This window comes from Danio rerio, chromosome 18 (genome assembly GCF_052040795.2).
Source record: "Danio rerio strain M-AB ecotype USA chromosome 18, GRCz13ab, whole genome shotgun sequence".
NCBI lineage: Eukaryota > Metazoa > Chordata > Actinopteri > Cypriniformes > Danionidae > Danio > Danio rerio.
In genome coordinates, this window is record NC_141038.1 from 25,083,676 (window position 1) to 25,105,092 (window position 21,417).

General features: G+C 36.7%; 1 long non-coding RNA gene and 1 other non-coding gene across 9 annotated transcripts in view; both read right to left on the bottom strand.

The window, feature by feature from the left end:
- Positions 1 to 21,416, bottom strand: part of LOC147832825 (uncharacterized) — a 204,760-nt gene extending 183,344 nt beyond the window's left edge. For all 8 annotated transcript variants that reach the window (XR_015514961.1, XR_015514964.1, XR_015514963.1 and 5 more), the window contains exon 1: positions 21,139 to 21,416. This is a non-coding gene — a transcript (uncharacterized LOC147832825). The remainder of the gene's footprint in view (positions 1 to 21,138) is intronic.
- On the bottom strand, positions 4,272 to 10,132 carry LOC147839731 (uncharacterized). Its single transcript, XR_015514970.1, has 2 exons — positions 9,225 to 10,132; positions 4,272 to 8,728 (listed from the first exon to the last, which is right to left on the bottom strand). It is a non-coding gene; the product is annotated as an uncharacterized LOC147839731 (long non-coding RNA).
- Position 21,417: the final 1 nt, after the last annotated feature.

Sequence of the window (21,417 nt, forward strand, 5' to 3'; positions counted from 1 at the left end):
GCAGAACTTTTGAGCTGAGCACTAGATCTGCCGATAACAGATGTACACTGAAATAAACGATCATATAGCAGAGAAATCTGCTATAGGAGTTGAGCCAGATTGCTCTCTCTGGGGAACAAACTTCATAGAGCGGCTTGACGTTGATTTTGATTACTTTATTTCTGAGGTGTTCCAGATGTTCTGATTTGGGATTGGATCATCTTGGTAGGGGGAAACTGGGGGTAGGGTCCCAAAAAGAAGCCTGAATGTTTGCATTTGGAACCAATTATGAAGCTACCCAAGCTTACATCTCGGCTTTCGGTATTCACATAACATCATTACACACTTAACACCTTTATGTCATTAGTTAGAGGGGCCTGGAACACTAGTGGGCTACAAATGACTAAAGGCTTTTGTATATGGGGAATAAAAAGTGTCATGATATAATTTCCTGCCTAGGATGGGGTGGAATTTTGCTGAATTTCCTCTCTACAGTATTGCTGATTTACCGTATTTAAAACTACAATAAGTTTTACATATTAAGATAAATTTACACGCGTTAGGTATGTCCCGATCAGGTTTTTTTGCCCTTGAGAACGAGTCATTTTGAATTCCATAACCATAACTTCTATTATACATAAAAAAATAAATAAATAAAGAAGAGCAAAGAAACAGACCCAGGATGGAGTCAATCCATTGTGTGGTGAGGCTTAGTAGAGACATCTGAGCTACGGACAAACTCCATCCCAGCTAGTAAAATTCATGTGGCTCAAATCCAGCCCACCCGAGATACTTACATCCGGCCCATATACCGCATGCATGATGGCACTAGGGCAGTACGCTCTTGTTTGTCAGATCTGGCCCACAATTTGCTTTTATTCTGGCCCAGATCTGGCTTACACCTTACACTCGCTGGGTGAGGTAGAGTACACAAATCCCAGCATGCATTGCAGAATGAATACATTTATAGCTCATTGATGCTCCAGTTTTCATTATTTGCTGTTGATTCTACTGTTTATGTTGATGTTGTTGATTTTATCACTTTAAGTATCCTTTTTGTGATGTTTGTGAATTAAAATGAAGTTAGCCCAACTTTTAATGCTTGACAGAACAGGAAGTAAGTACTTCAACGAAAAAAATCTATAGCTGCGTCCCAAATCGCATACTTATGCACTATTATACGCCATTTTGTAGTATAAATAGTGTTAGTAGTGTGTTCACATTGAAAACTCCTAAAATAATAAGTGCACTTTAATTACCCGGATAATACACTCATACAGCTGCTAAAATGAAGTGTGGAATGATGGACACTTCACGCACTCAACGACTGCTGGTTTGCCTACGTAGCTGAAGGGGCGGAGCTATCGGACACACATTTTGAATAACTTTATTTATTTTGGATGGTGAAAGCAAAATTCTCCTACGAGAGTGATTATATCGCCTTCCGATGGTTAATGCGGTTATACTCACGGCAGGTATTATTTAATAATTCTGTTGTTTATTTTACTGATTTGGCAACCGTCAAACGTCATCAGGGAAACGCTTTGAATTTCCGTTTAGTAAAAAAAACATTAGTGTGCCATTTGGAACACCACTACATAAATATACTATCCTGTTGAGTGTGTAAGTGCACACAAGTTTCATTAACAGATGTCAGTTCTAAATGTACAGTTAAAAAGTTTTTTTAAGAGTATACTCAACACTTAGCTCAAAAATACATCCACCTAGCTTAAAATTTTAAACAGTTACCAATTTGTAAGTTGGATTTTTTTACAGTGTGGCAAGTCATGGTAGTTCTGTATTTCAGATTATTTACGATTTTTAAATATTTTAATTTAGATAATGTATGCTGATTTTAAATAGCGTGTTACTTTACCATTAAAAGAACAAAACTTTGTTGCAAATTTACTCACCCTCAGGTCACCCTTAAGATACTGGTGAAAAAAAAAAAAATCAGCTCAGACATTTTAAATAAAACTTAATTAATTAAAATTATGTAACAGCTTGTGTTAATGTTTTACTGAAGACAAAAAGTAAACAAATTTACAGTAAATTTTAAATTGGGGAAATTTAAAATTTAAATTATTTCCTTAAACTAAAAACCTTTAACTTAACAAAAATGCTAAATTAATAAAGTTTAATTTGGCATTTAAACAAAGTTAAATCCACAGCCTGCAGAAAACCATATAGTCCTCTTAACTTTAACCAAATTTAGTTTTTAACAACATAAAAAAATAAATGTTAGTGATCACTGTCAACTGTGGTTTTCTCAAACGGCAAACACAAACCACAGAAGAGAAGAAGAAGAAGAAAAAAAAAAGAATAGCTTGAGGGCTGCATGTGGTCTGGTGTTGCAAGTTGAACTCCGCTGCTCGATAAGATCATGTCTGAGAGGTGTGAATAACATCCTAAATCCTATACGAATCTAAAACAAACTTATGAACTGTGTACATTCTTGCACAAAGTATGCAGTTCATACTAGAGTGATGCTATTGATTATGCAGAGTCAGAGTGCAAAAAACGAAAAACTTAGCTTTAGCATGCGCATGTTTTAAAGACAGTTGGGTGATTTCGTAGCCCCGGGGAACCTGAGAAACACTAGCACTGAAATGCTCTTTGACCATGAAATGGCCTGAGCTGGTAATAGTGTTTAATGGGTACGTGGAGCAGCAGTGCAGCGGAACAGCAAAGCTCAGCAATGGGCAGGAGGTAGACTGACTCAGGGGGATTTTGGCTGTTAGCGGGGTTTCTGTACAGTGCAGGAGACTTTGAGGTTAGCCTGGTGATGATAGCATTCTCCTTGACGTACTAAATGGCAGCCCGCTGCCATGTAGGGGCATCGCTGGGTTAAAACAGAGGTTTTGACTTGGTCAGAGTAATTATAGCTGCATGAAAGGGATGAGACTGGAGCACCCACTGTTATCCTTCAAGAAGATAAAAATCATTATAATGGCGTTTGACTGTGTGTGTGTGTGTGTGTGTGTGTGTGGGTAGCAGGGGTGTATGAATGAATAGACCTCTTTTAGAAAGCCTATGGACATATGTAAAATATATAATGCAAAGTGACACTGCTGCTACAATGCATCCTTATTTTGCTTAGTAGCATTAGATGCATGTATACATTTAAAATTAAAGACATAGTTCAACCAGACATTCTAAATTACTTACTATTTACCCTCCCTCAAGTGATTCCAAACCTTTATGTTCTCTTTTTTCTGTTTAATACACAAAAAAGATATTTTAAAGAAGCTTTGAAACTTGTAGCCATTTACTTCTATAGTAGGAAAAACAAATATGGAAGTCAATGATTACAAATGTTCAAAATATCTTATTTTGTGTTCAACAGAAGAATGTCAACTATTGGTAAACAATGACAATTTGCATTTTTGGGTGAACTATCGGATTAATATACATATATACTATACTATAATATTTTAGTTGTAACAAATCACATGCAAATATATGTACAATATATTGTTTCAGCATCAATATCACAATGTGCGCATCTGTAAAAGTCACATGGTATAGATATGCAATGTCCAGTCTGAATTATAGTTGACCAGGAGCTACATAAATGTATTTAATCACTGTATTTATGTGACATTTATACAATTCATGCAAAAAAAATAAAGCAAAAAAAAATATATATATATTACTTACTTGGAATTTTTGTCTTATTTCCAGTCCAAATACAGTATCTACTTTTCAAAGCGAAAACAAGAGTATTTCACTTACCCCACTGACATATAATTTCCTTTAAACAAGCAAAAAAACTCTTAAATTTCACTTATTTCTTCTGACTGAGAAAAACCAAACAATATTTTTACTTGGTCTAGACATTTTTTTTTTTGAAAACAAAACAAAAAGTAAGAAAAGCTTCTTCTTTTTTTTTTTTTTTTTGCATTGCGATTATTCAATTTCTGTACCTGAATACTGTTAGTCTCCCTAAGAAAACCGTCAAATAGAGCTATTCAAACCATCTTCGAAAACTTTATTCATATTTCATACTTATATATCTGCAATAAATATTGCAATATGAAATATGAATATAGTTTTCATACATAGCTTATACATATATACACACACACACACACACACACGCACACACGCACACACGCACACCTCTTAATTACAGAGCATTACATTTCTAAATTGTTATTAGAAGATTTTGGTTACTATTTGGTGCCACATTGTTTAGTTTTATATATACACTCAACGCCACACTGGTATACAATCAATTAAAGAGCATTTAAAATTTTTAATGAATTGAAAGAATTAACTACAAGCTTTTCAACAGTGCATAACCCCCTTGCATTTGTTTCATTTCCACCAGTATGGAAAACCCTAGAATATAAAGTTTAAGGCATTTACTGTTGCTGTAAGTATACATACAAACAAACACAAGCTATTGGCAACTGCTATTTAGCATACTGTATGTTTTATCTTGTGTGTAAACTGTCAAAAAGGTTAAGAATGTAAAAAAATAAAATAAAAAACAATTACACATCTCCTGACAGATTTATTCTAGCTGACAAAATAATGTTTTCTGGTGCTCAAACCGCGAATTTACAAAAAAATGATGTGGCAGAGCAGAGACTGAGTGCTGTAGTACAAATCTCTGGTCTTGTCTTTCACACATGGTAAAAAAATTATAAATGAGGGGGAGTAATTTAAAACAGCCAAATCACAGTGGGCCGCTCAATCATATGTATCGATTACATGACCTCTGAGGTCACCAATAGGGTAAACATGCTTTTGATCGGGTGACTTAAATTGGCAACCGCTGGGCCAGAGAGATGACCAAAAGATTCTCTCCCTGTGTGGTTTCATTAGTAAAAGTCCTTCATGAACCATAAATCTTCCTCATTCAAAAAGACTGTCCATGTCACCCTTTAAACATGTAAACATCACAATATATCTACATACATATCGAAAATGCTTTGTTTACTCCCATTTATTAGTGTTAAAAAATAGCATTGTACCCAAGACAGGTTTACACTGCAGTAGAATAGACATCCTTAAATAAATTTTAAAAATACAATCAATAAAACACTTTACAACCAGCTATTTAGGATTTTGACAGCTTTTTAAAGTGATAAGCACCAATATAAAAATAAAATAATATCTAAAAAGACCTATAGATATATTTGAATTCAATATTGAAAAAGGCCAAAAACACTAATTTTGCGCAATCTTGTCTTGCCAGCCTTTATTAACTAAATGTTAGATATTTTCCCCTGCTTCTATCGAGCTGATAGCACTAATTACAGTTTCAAAATAAATCCACACATTTGAAATGCCTCTGTATGACACATTGCCCTCATCCTTTGAAGGTCTCATCATCCTGTCCTCCAGCTAAATTTTGCAAAGGGCAAAAATGAAACCATTTGTCCCTCCATATGACAAGGGCCGTGTCAGAGGCCAAGGGTGGCCAAAAGAGGCCGTTTTTGATAACCATCTCACCATATTGCCAGTGACAATGCAGAGGTATCACAAGTCCTCCATTTACTGATGTCTTCATCTAAAGGTCATTACAGTGATGGAGAATGAAACATGACTAGACAATGGGCTGACTTTTCACCTCTGACCCCAGACTGGGTCTCTCAGGATAATGTCTCTATGCTGGCTACGCTAAGAACTTCAGGTTATGCTACACTATGAATATCAGTCTTCGTTATGTAAATGAGTTTTACTTACTGTAAAATAAATGGGTAACTATCAAATGGCTTTGTGATTTTGGTGAATTTTGGTAAAATGAATAATATTACAAGGTACATACATAACCATTAATTTTATTTTATTATTGCTTTTTATATTTACAAAAGTAGAATATTACTGTGATATTTTCAAATGATAAAAACTGGTAACAGCTTATTCTTGTGATGCAAAGTTAATTGTCAGTGTCAATTAATTTTCTAAATATTATCAGCATTGAAAATAAGATGTGCTGCTTAACTTATTTTTGTGCAAACCATGATACCTACCTAACAATTAGGTAGAATTTAACTTTGCCATCATAAATAACTTTAAGGTTCATCTCATAAATTTGTCAAAGACAAAATGTCTCATTATTGTGCTTTAGAGTAAATTAAGAAAAGTTGCTTTAATAATTTAAGGGCACTTATTTTAACCACGTTTTCGAGATTTAAGGTGTCTTTTGTGTCTCCTGAATGGGTCTGTAACGTTTCAGCTCGGTATTTTCAGCTCTAAACACAACGCAGCTGTTTTTGTGGCCTGTGCCTTTAATGCTAGTTCTCCCCGCCCACTTTTCCCACGTGCCTGTCAGAGTGTGCCTAAATCTCTGCCTCTGCTGCATCAAAGCACAGTGACCGACATGAAGCACATCTTCCACATCTTGTGGGATTAAATCAAGCATTTCTGCAACGATGAGTCACACACAATGTCTTTACAAAATTCAAGCACATATACAGACACACACATACACTCTCAGAAAAAGAAATGCTACAATGTTGTACTAAAGAAGGTACAATCCCTTATCACTGGGACAGTACCTTTTTTTATAGAACAGAATTGTACCTTAAGACATAGAAACAAATTTGTACCATTGCAGTTTGTACCTTTAAGGATATGATTTGTACCATGGGAAACCAAAATGTACCTTTGATTTTTAAAACCTGCAGATCCAATATTGTACCTTCATCAAAGGTACAAATCTGATCCATAAAGCTACTACTACAGTGACAAGACACTTTGCACTTTAACAGTGTCAAAAATGCTAATCAAACATTTGTTTAAAATGCCCTAAATATTTAGTTTACAATACCTATAGTTTTGTTTTACCAGTTGTTTTGTATTATAGAACTTAATAATTATTAATGTTAATGAGTTTATGTAAGCATATGCCTTTAAATGATGATTCATGTTTTATTTTGGAAATTATTCCTAAAATCACTTTGCCTTTCCAGTAATATTTATTTTCATAGATTTTGTAATAAAGGAGTTGTTCAACACTTTTGTACCTTTTATATGGGAATAATTGTGTGCCTTCATTTTAATTGCACCATAAAAGGCACAGACCTGTATGATAAGAGGTCATTTCTGTACCATAAGGTACAACTTTTACAAAAGGTCCAAAACTGTTCCATAAGGAACATTATCTGCACCACTTTGTACCTTTTTTCTGAGAGTGTACAGTGTGTACGGGTGCTTAACTGTGCAATGTTTTGCAAGGTAAATATGACAGAATACAAGTTAATATCCACTGCTGTATGGATATTTGTTATGTTATGTACAAAATAAACCTGATTTAACATCCAAAAAACCAAGATAGAAGCGTCTTCTTTTATAATTATACTGACGTGCGGCTATGGTGATAAATTATACAGGGATTTTTTTATTTAACTTTATTACAAACATTCACTTTTTTAAAAAACATTTTAATGTTGTAAAACTCCTTCTTGATCACATTTGATGGTGACTGATGAACACAGCGTGCTGACCAGATCTTTTAATCCCAGTTGCTTTGTGCACGTTCTGTCTTGTTGATATGATTATATGCGTTACTACGGAGACATGTTAATATGCAGCTGTCAATGAATTGAGTGGGCGGGGAAACTGCACTCCTACATCATGATGCGGTGGGCCTCAAAATGAGAGTGATTTAGATCCTATTTTTAAATCAGAAAGTAAAAAAAAAAAAAAAAGAGACTTATTTCTTTTTTATGACTCTATCATGACTTTGGACACACTACCCACACACAGTTCTGTCCAAACAGCTTTGAGATTTTCATTCTTAGGTGTCCTTTTAAAGGAAATATTAGAGAAAGTATGCAAGTTGAACGTATGAAGTTTCTGTAAATTATACTAAAATATATCATGTATAAAAATCTGCATTAGACTTTTGAGAGCACTTTTTTACTTAACCCAAAATATTTTTCTTGACTATCTAAACATTACATGCTTTGAGAGTCTTAAGAAAATCTCAAATGGTTTATTGGTAGCGCATCTATGAATCCCTTTTCCCCCTTACACTTTTCCTGAGAAAGAAATGTGTTGACAAATAACTATTGTCTAATAAATCCTTACAGGTATTTCGAATCACTGACTGCTTAGTTGTGCTCACCTGACTGACATGCTGCTGTGACGCCTGACAGCAACTCTTAAAAAAAACAGTCAATCGCTGGTAAGAGTGGTGTCACTTTAATGTACATGCAGTGGCGTTTAAAGCTGAAGGGGAAATGCCACTTAAAGGCGCACCACATTTCCCCAAGCGCTTCATAAAAGTAAATTCCCACGACTGGAAATACAAGAGCTGACGCTAAATCTTCTTTTCATTCATTGCGGGAAACGAGGCACAATCCTGCCAGAGTCAAACACTCTCCTTTGTATGTGCTGTTATGTATACGGCTACTGCGGTAGCTAAAGGTATCCTCTTTCCCAGGCTGCATGATTCCCTTGAAAAACTGTTGTCAAATGCTTCAGACACACCCTATTAACTCTGTTTGTCCCAAAACAGCAGAGGGGATGGAAGTGGATGGACGAGGATGTTCACTTCCTCTGTTCTAGAGAGCAACTTTACACACAGAGCTATAGTATAGCAGTTCAAGTCCATCAGATCTGAGCCTTTGATCCATGCGAGTCGATGGTTTAATGCATCCTTCATGCATGGCATTGCCTCCTTGCCCTTTCCTGACCTATGCTCCCCAGTCCTGAAGACAGTTCAGGGTCGGTTTACACAGAACCAAGCCTAGTGATATCACTTTACCACCATCCCCTGCTGTGACACAAACTAAGTTCAATTCAATTCAGCTTTATTTGTATAGCGCTTTTACAATGTAGATTGTGTCAAAGCAGCTTCACATAAATGGTCATAGTAACTGGAACAGTGTGGTTCAGTAACTGGAACAGTGTGGTTCAGGTTTTAGTGTTTAAGTTCAGTTCAGTTCAGTTTAGCTCAGTTCAGTGTGATTTAATCATTACTGAGAGTTCAAACACTGAAGAGCCAATTCATCGATGCGTAGCTCTACCAATCCTGAACCATGCGAGGCAGTGGCAACAGCGGAGAGGGGAAAAAAACTTCACCTGATGGGAGTGAAGAAAAAAAACCTTGAGAGAACCAGACTCAGTTGGGCACGACCATTTTAATTTCTCCGCTGGCCAAAAGTCTTGTGCAGAACTTCATTCGTCGTGGTTTAGGCTGGAAGATGGCCTCAGCGAAGACTCGTCTGTCCCTGGAGCGTCGCTGGAATCAGACTCATGTTCTCCACTCCCCACAACTAACAAACTAAGGGGGCAGGAAGATCACCACAGTGCTGCATGTAAGCTAAATCAAAGTTTATACAAGTGACGTATCATTATGATCTCAATGAGAGGTAGTGCCAACAAACTCCCTAAACCTGAAAGAATCTGATGACCACAAGCATAATAAGATCAGCTTTGAGTTACAAAACCATTACACCGAATAATAACAAATTAGCAACAACTCGCAAGTCCTCGCGAGCGATTGAGCACGCACAAACGCAGCTCTCACCGTATACCTCCCGCCAGTCTGAAGTTTGCCCATATTCAGATGGATTATGTTTTCTGGCAGTTAATTTCTTTCTTTGAAGCGCTTAAACAGGAGGTCAGCCTGGATCTCCATATCAAAGGCGCACGAATTAAGCCATTTTCCCTCTACCCTGATTTTAAGGGAACGCAGAGAAAAGTAGCCTGCAGTGATATGCTATTGTCAGCTTCTACAGAGGCTCTCTTTAAAGCTAGGGGTAACATTGCGAGGGAGAGAATCAGCAGCATTCTAGTGAAGCGGAGAATGAGATCACTGAGCTTTTTCAGCAGGGTCAATGGGAAGGCGAGGCACTGTCACGTTTAAAATTCAGCCCTTTACCTCACACACTGGGCCCGGCACAAAACCTGCACGCCTTTATGTAAAGAGGCCGTCTTTAAGCCAATATGTTAGCTTTAATGAATGCACTGATCTCGGGTGAGAGCGAGGGTATGTTTGTGTATGTGTGTGTTTGGGAGCGTGTGCACATGGGCTTGTGTGTTTTGCACCCGTCAAGCAGGGACAGGGTCAAAATCACAGAGGGAGTAATCCTATGTGTCAACACGAGGACTGTTAGCTCCCACCATCACAACCTGCAGCTAAATTTACAGTGGAGAGAAGTCTGGCATGGCGGTCGCCTTTGATGGGCTTAATCTATGCACGAGTGAAGTATGAGACTGCACACTAATGCTGGCGCTCAGCAGTGAAACTCGTGTGAGCCAACAGTGTCCTACACTGTCTTACTGCATCTATACATGGCGTGCCTGTCCCTGCAGGTGAATGCAGACTGTACATGGGGTGTGATGGAATGCTAATGGTGCCGGACGTTATACTTATTGAAATGAAGATAGCTGTGTGGCACAGCGGGTAAAGCTCTGGGCTCCAAACCCAGCTAGGATGACTTCAAAGTTGAGTGTTAAGCTAGCAATGTCAAGGTCACGGGTTTAATTGCCAGGGAACACACGCACACGGACACACGCACACGAACAAACACACACACACACACACACACACACACACACACACACACACACACACACAAACACACAAACACACCCACACACACACATATATATATATATATATATATATATATACAAAAAAAAAGGATTTTTTGAATGTGTTGCCAGTAACTAAAAGTAGATGACTGGAAAATTAAGGATATAAATAAAGGAATACGGTGAAAATTTATGTCAGAGATGAGAATTGTTAAAAAAAATAAAATAAATAAAAAAAATTTGAAGCTTTTTGTTCAAAAGTGAGGGAAAGATAGAATGTGAGATTGACAGGCGGATTGGAGCAGCAGCTGCAGTAATGCGGTCGATGTACTGGTCCGTTGTAGTAAAGAAGGAGCTGAGCCGAAAGGCAAAGCTCTCGATTTACCAGTAAATCTAAGTTCCTACTCTCACCTTCGGTCACAACCGAAAGGACAAGATCTCGCATACAAGCAGCCAAAATGAGTTTCCATTGCAGGGTGACAGGGTGCACCCTTATAGAAAAGGTGAGAATCTCTCACTAGGGAGGAGCTAGGATTAGAGCCGCTGCTCCTCCACATTGAGAGAAGTCAGCTGAGGTGGCTCGGCCATCTGCTTTGAATGCCTCCTGGATGCCTACCTAGGGAGGTGCTCCAGGCATGTCCCACCCGGAGAAGATCTCGGAGAAGACTCAGGACACGCTGGAGGTACTATGTCTCTTGGCTGGCGTGGGAACACCTTGGGATCCCCCCAGAGCAGCTAGAAGAAGTGTCTGGGGAGAGGGAGGTCTGGGGTTCTCTCCTAAGACTGCTGCCCCTGCAACCCGGCCCCGGAAAACCGTTTGAATGAATTAATGATATTAGTGATACTTGGAAAAATATTCAATAACAATAATAATAACAATTTATTTTTATATAGTGCCTTTAAAACTTAATTCTCAAAGCGCTTTACCCAAAAAAAGATACAGATATAAAAAACTGTTTAGAATAACAGTAAAATTGAATTAAAGTAAAACATTCGAAATTGATAAAACATTTAAATGTCTAAAAACATAAAACAAACCAAAACTGCACACCTCATAATTAGGCAAGTGTAAAGTAATGAGTTTTCAAGAATTATTTGAAAACTTTAAAAAATTGTCTAATGTCATAGAGGAGTGAGTTCCAGAGCCTCAGAGCAAGGGATGAGAAAGCCTGGTCACCCATAGAGCGCAGGTGAGTGGAAGGGACTGTTAAAAGACCAGAGTCAGAGGAACGGAGGTCATGTAGGGGAGTACCATGTTAAAAGTTCAGAAAAATAGTGTGGAGCCAAATCATGCAGGGCCTTGTATGTAAGCATGAGGGTTTTAAAATGAATACAAATCTGACAGGTAGCCAATAGAGATATTACAAAACCGGAGAAATGTGTTCTCTGATTTTAGTCTGTCAGAACTCTGGCCGCTGAGTTTTGAACATATTGTAGTTTATTGATGTTACTTAGCTAGTAAGGCATTGCAGTAGTCTAAGCAGGAAAAAATAAAAGTATTAATCAGTTTTTCTGCCACAGAAAAGTACAGTATGGGGCGGATTCATGAAATGTTTTTGAGATAAACAATGAAGTCTTTACAGTGGTCAGCATGTGGGGGTGAAATGTTAGATTTTTGTCAAATATTACCCCAAGTTCTGTAGTTTGGCCTAAACCTCCACGGCCAAGCCATCAAGTTAATTGTAAGAGGTTTAGTTTTACGTAGCTGGTTGGAAGCACCAATCACCATAACCTCTGTCTTGTTCATGTTCAGGCAGACATTTTTGGGACATTAATTTTTTATCTCCAAAATACAGTGTTTCAAGTATGTAACAGCTAAAAGATCATCATGTTTGGAGATATCTGAGTGTCATCAGCGTAAAGGTGGTTTATTAGACCTAGGGATCCCAGGAGATGACCAAGTGGTAAAATGTACATGAAAAAGATTAGGGGCCTTAAAATCGATCCTTGTGGCAAACCAAATTTGTCTGGGCCAAGAATTTAGAACTAAAAATACAATGTCTTTAAAAGTTTTTTTTTTTCAGTGCTAATTCCATTCTGCTTGCCAATTGTTAAAAATGTAGCCTTTAATTAGTGGCTTTAAATCTGAAAGTGGGATTTTGCCTGGAACTAAATAATCATTCCATGCAAGAAACTAAACATCTACAAAAATATACCTTTTATTCACAGCTTCAGCAAACAGTCAAGAAGGTGTTTTCAACAGTCTGCTGCAAACTCACTCACATAATGACACTTGATACAGAATCAAATGTGCATTTACTGTACCCTCACTATTTATTTACAATAATGAAAAGACAAATCTTGTTTGGATCAACAACACAGCACATACCTGTGCTCATTTCAGATGCAGCCACTTATAAAAGCTCACATGTAAGTTTGCGCTTGTATGCTATTACAATGTACATTCTTGCACAAACTAATCAAAGCGCCGGGATTCAAAATTTTGTTATATATAATAATCAGCTAGTTATATACCAGTATTCAGATTAAATTGTAATTTAAAGGCTTAACTTTGTTAATTGGGTTAACTATAAGCAAGTTAGGGTAATTAGGAAATTCATTGTATAACCGTAGTTTGTTCTTTAGCCAATTAAACAAATATTGCTTAAGGGGGCTAATATTATTGGCCTTACAATAGTTTTAAAATAAATTAAAAACTGCTGCTTTTACTCTAGCCAAAATAAAACAAATATGACTTTCTCCAGAAAACTATATATATATATATATATATATATATATATATATATATATATATATATATATATATATATATATATATATATATATATATATACATACATACATACAGTTGAAGTCAGAATTATTAACCCCTTTCGATTTTTTTTTTCTTCTTTTTTAAATATTTTCCAAATGATGTTTAACAGAGCAAGTACATTTTCACACTATGTCCGATAATATTTTTTTTTTCTGGACCAAGTCTTATTTGTTTTATTTCGGCTAAAATTAAAGTAGTTTTGAATTTTTTATGAACCATTTTACGGACAAAATTATTAGCCCCTTTAAGCTATATTTTTTCTCGATAATCTACAGAACAAACCATCATTATACAATAACTTGCCTAATTCCCCTAACCTGCCTAGTTAACTTAATTAACCAAGTTAAGCCTTTAAATGACACTTTAAGCTGTATAAAAGTGTCTTGAAAAATATCTAGTAAAATATTATTTACAGACATCATGGTAAAGATAAAATAAATCGGTTATTAGAAATGAGTTATTAAAATTATTATGTTTAGAAATATGTAGAAAAAAATCTTCTCTCGGTTAAACAGAAATTGGGGAAAAAATAAACAAGCAGTCTAATAATTTTGGGGGCTAATAATTGTGACTTCAACTGTATATATATATATATATATATATATATATATATATATATATATATATATATATATATATATATATATATATATATATATATATATATATATATATATATATATATATATCAACTATACATGCATACATACATACATACACAATTAAAGTCAGAATTATTAGCCCCACTTTGAGCTTTTTTTCTTTTTTAAATCTTTCCCGAATGATGTTTAACAGAGCAAGGAAATTTTCACAGTATTTCTAATAATATTTTTTCTTCTGGAGAAAGTCCTATTTGTTTTATTTTGACTAGAATAAAAGCAGTTAATTAATTTATTTATTATTTAAAAATTTTAGGGTCAAAATTATTAGTCTTTTAAGCTACAGTATATATTTTTTCCTCAAGAACAAACAGTTGTTATACAATAACTTACCTAATTACCCTATCCTGCCCAGTTAACCTAATCAACCTAGTTGAATGTCACTTTAAGCTGAATGCTAGTGTCTTGAAAAATATCTATAAAAATATAATTTACTGTCTTCATGGTAAAGATAAAATAAATCATTTATTAGAAATGAGTTATAAAAACTTATGTTGAGAAATGTATTGAAAAAACTCAGTTAAACAGAAATTGAGGAAAAAATAAATGTAAGCCAATAATTCAGGGGGGTTAATAATTCTGACTTCAACTGTATATATGTCTGGATAAATTTCAGATATATTTTTACTATGCCAAGCTTGTTATAATGAACATTCAGCTTTTCAACACGCTCCTTTGTTTCCTTGCCTCTTTGTCTGCCCTTCATCACAGGCCTGACCTGATCCCAAAGTTCAGAAGTAAAGCAGGAGGACAGTGCTGGTATGACATGTTACAGTCTGCGGGTCTGGCTGTAGGCCCGCGGCCCCGCTGGCTGTGTCCTCTGCCTCCCCCGTTTGCTCCGGGAGACCGCAGGGACATGGGGCCTGACACGGCAATGCTGCAGCTCAGGCTGGTGCCCTCTTTCATTCCCACTATCACACAGCCCGATCCCGTGGAGACGTGGCCACACAGAGACACAGCCCTACCGGCTTTGACTGGGCCAAGATCCGATCAAGCCTGAAGGGAAGGGTCATCCTCCTCCCTGACTTCAGCTTGCTATGATCTTTGAGCCGAGTCTAAAGAGGGCCCCTGACTTGATTTGAGCAGACAGTGCCTTTGAAAGCTTCTTTGCATTGGGCCACTGTAGCCTGGAAAAGGAAAGAGAGGGGTCAGGCTGCACACAGGCAGGAAAAAGCAAGGATGGGGGAATGCAGCCGATAACCACGCTTGGAGTGCAGATGGCAAGATGTTTTATGTGTGGCCTCAATGGATCATGTCAGTCTGGCCACTATACAAACAACGGCACAAAAGGACAAGTAAACACTGGGTGCTTAGAAGAGTGTCCAAGAAAGATGTTCAGCTTCTCCAAACATAAGAACAAAAACAAATTTAAATCAATAAATAGACGCATGTTATAGATATTTTTGCATGCCATATTGATGCGCTATAATATATATTATGTGTAAAATGCATTTACTGTATACATATTTGAAAAATGTAAAATGTTTAATAATTCTTTCTATTAAAATGAACTATACAATATTTACACAAAACACACACACACACACACACACACACACACTTAAAAACGTATATATAATGCATACGAGTACAGACACGCACAAACAGAGAATTCATGTGGAATTATATTTTAGCATGTTGCAACAAAACACTTTTTTTCCACTCCAATTTGTGATGTGATCAAAGCAGACACTGCCTCGGAGGACTGGGAACCAGCGCAACCCTGAAAACCAGCCTTGGTCATAGGTCAGTAAAGGGGAAGTAAAGATCCAAGTCCCATCCCGTAGTGTGACACGCTGCCTTCACCCGCTCGCCCCAGAGGCTTAGTATCCGCGTTAACACTTCAAACACTCGATATCTTCACTAGACACAAAGGACACTTCTGCCTGCCATCATCACCATTTCTTCCAGGAAAAGAAGAGAGATATGGATCCATCCCAAAGGTAGCAGGCAGTTGAAGTCGCCTTGATTAAGTCCGAGGTTTTGTTGTCTGACTTTTCCCCTGCTGAAAGCAGGACTTTTCTATGCAAATGGCATCTCCTGTTTTAAACGTAAGCCAATTCGAACTAGCCTTTACAATAGGTCAGTTGATATTGCAAAGCACTGGCAGGCGTTTTCATGAAATTTAAATGAGTGCTTGTGGAATACAGCCACTATTTTTTTCTCATTCTTCTCTATTCTTATCAAAGCTAAAGACTTGACAAACAAAAGGTACATTTTTACACGAAGCTCAATCTGTGTAGAAGCGCTTTGTTAGTAAGAGCTAAAAAAGACAAGCATTTAAGAGTTAACAAACACTGCCATTTGTATTGTGCATCCATCAATTTCAACCCAGAAACCTTGGAATAACCTTTGATGTATTACAGATAATATGGAGATGTTTGTGGTCTCAATATCACAAAACAATGATGCTATCTAAATTCAAATTCAAAAGTTCACATTCAAGAAGTCAGAGGTGTGGCCAACTTACAATCAGTCGCATGGTATTGTCCAGAACTCTATTATCCCAATTGTTGCAAACTGAATGGGCATTACTTTCTAGTTGTGTTCACACTTGTAGTTTGACTCTTTATTCATTTTGACCAGACCACCCAAAAAACCCAAAAATTATATGTAAATATCAGTCATTATAAAAGGCTCATCAAACATCCAAAATATTGCTGTATGCCAGGCTAGACAAACTAGTTGTCAGTTAATAAGTCATGAAGAGTTTATAGATTGCATAACCCACACCTAACAGCCCAAAAATCCCAAAATGATATACTGTATAAGGATTAGGCATAGGACGATAACCGCTTTCAAGGTGTACTGCAGATTGGAAGAGTTTGGAGGTTTGGGAGGAGTTTGAAGCCATTTCCACGAAATAAATATGTTTTTTTTTTTATTATTTTAATTACAACAGTATCTCCAGCTGAAAAAAATTCCAAAGATGCAAATTAACAAAATTTAAATTGTAAAGAAATCTGTGTTTTTTAAACTAATGAAGACGACAGAAGTCAATAATTCGTTTTACTTATTTTGCCTGACATGTTTACTGTTCCAAAATATTTTTAAAGTTTCTCAAAATAAAATATATTGTGTTTAAAAGTGGATTTTTATTTTATCCAGACATTTAAAAATTTAATATTTTAGAGCAGTAACCACAATACCATAAAACCGTAATATTTTTATCCAAGGTCATCATACCACCAGAATCTTATACCGGCCCATGCCTAATAAGGATCCGTCATTAGGAAAGGCTCATCAACCATTCAAAATATTGCTGTATGCTAGGCTAAACGCAGTTGTTATCTGTTAGGAACTCATGAAGAGTTTATAAAATTCATAACGCAGTCAAAATCTTGCAGTGGAACTCCTCCATTGCACACATATAACAATCTGCTGCAAAGGGACACATTTCCAATGCCTGTACTGTTCTGGGTAACATCACAACTATATCCATGTTCCCATCCAAAGTAGTAAATTTATGTGCCGAATTAAAATATCACATAAAACATTTGAGGGAAAAAAACAACATTTTCATCCCATACTGTATGTTCAGGAGCCTAAAAATCACTTCCTGGGATCTAGCACAATATATGAAAGTATTATCATTATTGCAAACTGTAAAAAAAAAAAAAAAAACTGTAAACTTGCTACAGTAAATAAGCTCAGATGAAGATGATAAACAAATTTAGTATGTGCATTCATCATGCTAATTTTCTCTTTTCATTTTGTTTTTTTTTTATGCAATATCCTAAAATGTCCTTAAAAATAGCACAATTGAGACATACTGTAGCTTATAATAAGAAAATGGAAATTTGCTTGAGCATTCTGTCCTCTATTTGACTGCATGTTGTGACATCATGTCCTGTTTTTGGTTCTTCCAGATGTCTTTGGTCCATGTTGCATTTATATTTCAGTTCAACGGCACCAGAGCATGTTGTAAGTGGACTGCAAGGCACCCACTATTTCAGTGATGTCAGTTGCTTGTTTGGTGCGCACCAAGGTTTAGATGTCAGTGTTCAGACTAATACATTTTTAATGGAACCACAAAACCAATCGCATCAATTTTTTTTTTTTTTTTTAACTGTAATTAAAAAATAAAATACCTGCCAAGTGTGAATACAGCCTATGAACTAAAATAAAAAACATGGCTGTAATATTTATAATAATGGTAGCAGTACACTGGCTGTAGGGTCTAAATACAAATCTGATTTAGGAGAAACACATCTGGCAAACCCTCAATCCGTCTGCAGCTGAACAACTGCTACGGTTCATACATTTATAAAACGGGCACTGCAAGATTGTTAAACCTTGTCTGAGATGTGCACCTGAGTCGAGGGAGGTGAGAAAACACCTTATTTTATGGTTCACTTGATTCCGCCTGCACTAGCTGTCTGCATTTTCTCTAATCTTTTAACAGCCCAAAACCACAAGGCCGCCCACATTCTTATTGCAGCTTAGAAGCTATTCCATTCCAGTCCACTTCAGCTACCAAAATCAGGTAAAGAATAGAAGAGGAGGGAATGGAGGGGATAAAAAATCATCAAAGGAGTTGATAATAAATATATAATTGTGTGGTCAAAGAGTGTGTTTTCTCTCTGTGTGAGACCTCCCGAATGCTGCACAGAGTAGAACGCGCTGCAGGCAATCTTTTGATGGAAGGTCTCATTTTCAGCCTCCCGCCGTGCAATATTCAAGCCAGTCTAAAATAATACAGGACTCATTTCGGGACTTAGGACCTCTCGAATATGCTGACAATAACCAACGGCTGGAGCATCAAATGAAAAACAGCTTTTCACAGGGAGGGCTTGAGTGGCACCCGAAACCCGGGGAGCAAAGATCCTGGATCCATGCTTGGAGATGTCACATAACGCCACAGCTGTGTTATTAGTAGGCTGTCGCGATGCAGAGATACACAAACGGAGCAGTCTAGCTTACGCTAAGCGATGCAAGTAGTCTGCGTTCATTAGGCGTAGTCAGCTTACAATGGCCTAATCATGAAGCACAATTTTTGGCAGCAGTTGTGTTGAGTGACAAAAAGCATTTAAAATAAATCTATCATAACATCATCAGCATGGTTGCCAAATTGATCAATCGCACACGTAAATGAATTCCGTTTTGCCTTTGATACGAATTAATGCTGAACAAACCAGATGTTGTATGTCCAACATTAGCCAGTTGGCAAACCGCTGCCTGATGATGCTGGAATTTTTTTGGTTGTAGCGTAAAATGTTGGCAGGCGGCTGATAACATTATGCGCATAATAACATCGGAATTTCAATACGTAAAAATGGAATTGTTAAAGACAAACGCAACTGTCAATTTTCAGGTGAAAACGAGAGCATTCAATCAAAGCATGAAATCACAAAATAAAAGTGAGAAAACAAGGAGAGACAACTTTAGTGTGAGATTTTGAGAACGTAACAATCCTTTTCTCTCATCTTGGATAATCAAGCTTGGCCACATATACTCTCCTTTTGGGTGAGGAGAGAAAGCAATTCGCCTGTTCTTCCTTCACACATCCTGAAGACTGCCAATCTCCGGCCCTCCTCTGTTGCACTTAGAGCTTCAAACACGTCGCTGAGCCTTTTTTAAACAGACTGTTATCCCTTTAAAGGCAAATCTTTTCAGAGCTATGTTAGATAAAGGACACTGATCTAATACAAAGCAAGCTTGGAAAAACCAGACCGCGTACACTCTGATGGCCAAAAATGCTACAAAGAGCAAGTATCACTAAATAATAATAAATATTTTGTTAACTATAAAACAAAAAATGGGGGGGTTATAAAATGGCCACAACATATGCTCCATTTCCCAAAGCAATGGCTAAAATTTCCTACAAGGCTTTTTATTTTAGAGAAGGTGCAAGCCACAATGCTTTTCAACATATGGCTTGAAACCATTAAATCGGTGCGGTCTCATCCTGTATGGCAAGGTGTCAGAGAGAGGTGATATCAGGCGGACGTGTTGCGACAGGCTGCTTCAAAGAGCAGGAGGCCAATCTCTCTTTTCTCTCGCCTACTCTCCATTACTCTTAAAGCACCCGGCCACCCAGCTGCACACAATTACAACCGCAGCAAGCATTCAGGCGAACCCCCACCCATCCACGGGCCCAGTAATCAGTTAGATCTCAGCATGCATGTTCAATGATCTGTTATTAATTAATCAATCAAAGCTAATCAAGGTAAACCTCACTTTTCAAGCAGGTCAGAACACACACTGTTCTGCTCTCAAAGTCTTTTCCTCCTGCCCTTCTCAAAAAACATCCGATTTACAGTAATATTAGAAAGCATCCATGTTTTCAGGGTTTTCAAAATATTTATGTAAATGTTTTTTTTTTTACGTTGTGCTTGGTAGTTTTGCTTTAAGTGGCCAAATTGGCAATTCACAAGGGACATTTTAAGCATCCTACGCCAATAGCCTCGATTTACAGCTGATTTTACTGCCAAAATGAGCAGTAAAAATAAAAATGCAGCACTTCATAAGGTATCGCATTTATCCACCTCAACTGTGTAAAATGAATCCTACACAATTGAGCAGAAACAATAAAAGGCAGGCCTTTCCATCTCATTAGTTTAAACATTTGTGAAAGTGGCCATATGTGCTAAAATATGTCTCTAAAACTACACCTTTTCTTGTTAAATGTACGGTAAAACATGCAGCAATGATTGCCAAAATGGAACTTAAAAAAATAAAAATACATGATTTTACAAGCAGCACAGGAATGTTCTGCAGATACAACTTGAATACACACAGACATCGCACAATCTGTTTAAACTATTAAACTTAGTCATTTTGAGCTGTTCTCATAATTACATAAAATTTCAGCAACTACGTTCAATAACGCCAAAAAGACATTGCATAACACCCAGGTAACAACAACATTAAAATAATGCAGTAAACTATACACTTTGTAGCACACAACAGAAAACACTCCACTGCAGATGAATAAAACAAACAAAATAAACTAAATTAACAAAATTAGCTTTTCAGTGCTTATTATAGGTATTTTAATAAGTTTAATGAGTTATAAATTAGTTACATTTGCTTATTCTGTTACCATTATGATCACTAGCAATTAGAATACACACAGTAACCGTGTAGATTGCACCTGCAAGTTAGGCCCTAAAAAGAATTGTAAATCACCAACAATCTGTAAGGTCAAAACTACTGTTGTTTTGACTGACATTTTGTACATTTGCATGATTATAAACAGATGTTTCAAGCGTTTACACTCACCTTATTTTTCAACAGTGTTATCTCCTTCCAGTCGTGTTTGTGAACAGGCTACACACTACGTCAACAAACACCGCGTGGTCAGTTTACAGAGTCACGCGCAATGCTTCTTATTAAGGGATCATTACAGAAAATATAACATAATATAACGTCCGGGAAATTACAGATTTAAACATTCGAACAAGAAAATAAAGGAGTGAAGCACATGACGTCTCTGATTATTATCGTCTAAGATTTCCATGAAGAGTGTAAGCGAGCAGAAAAGATCAGACATATCCACTG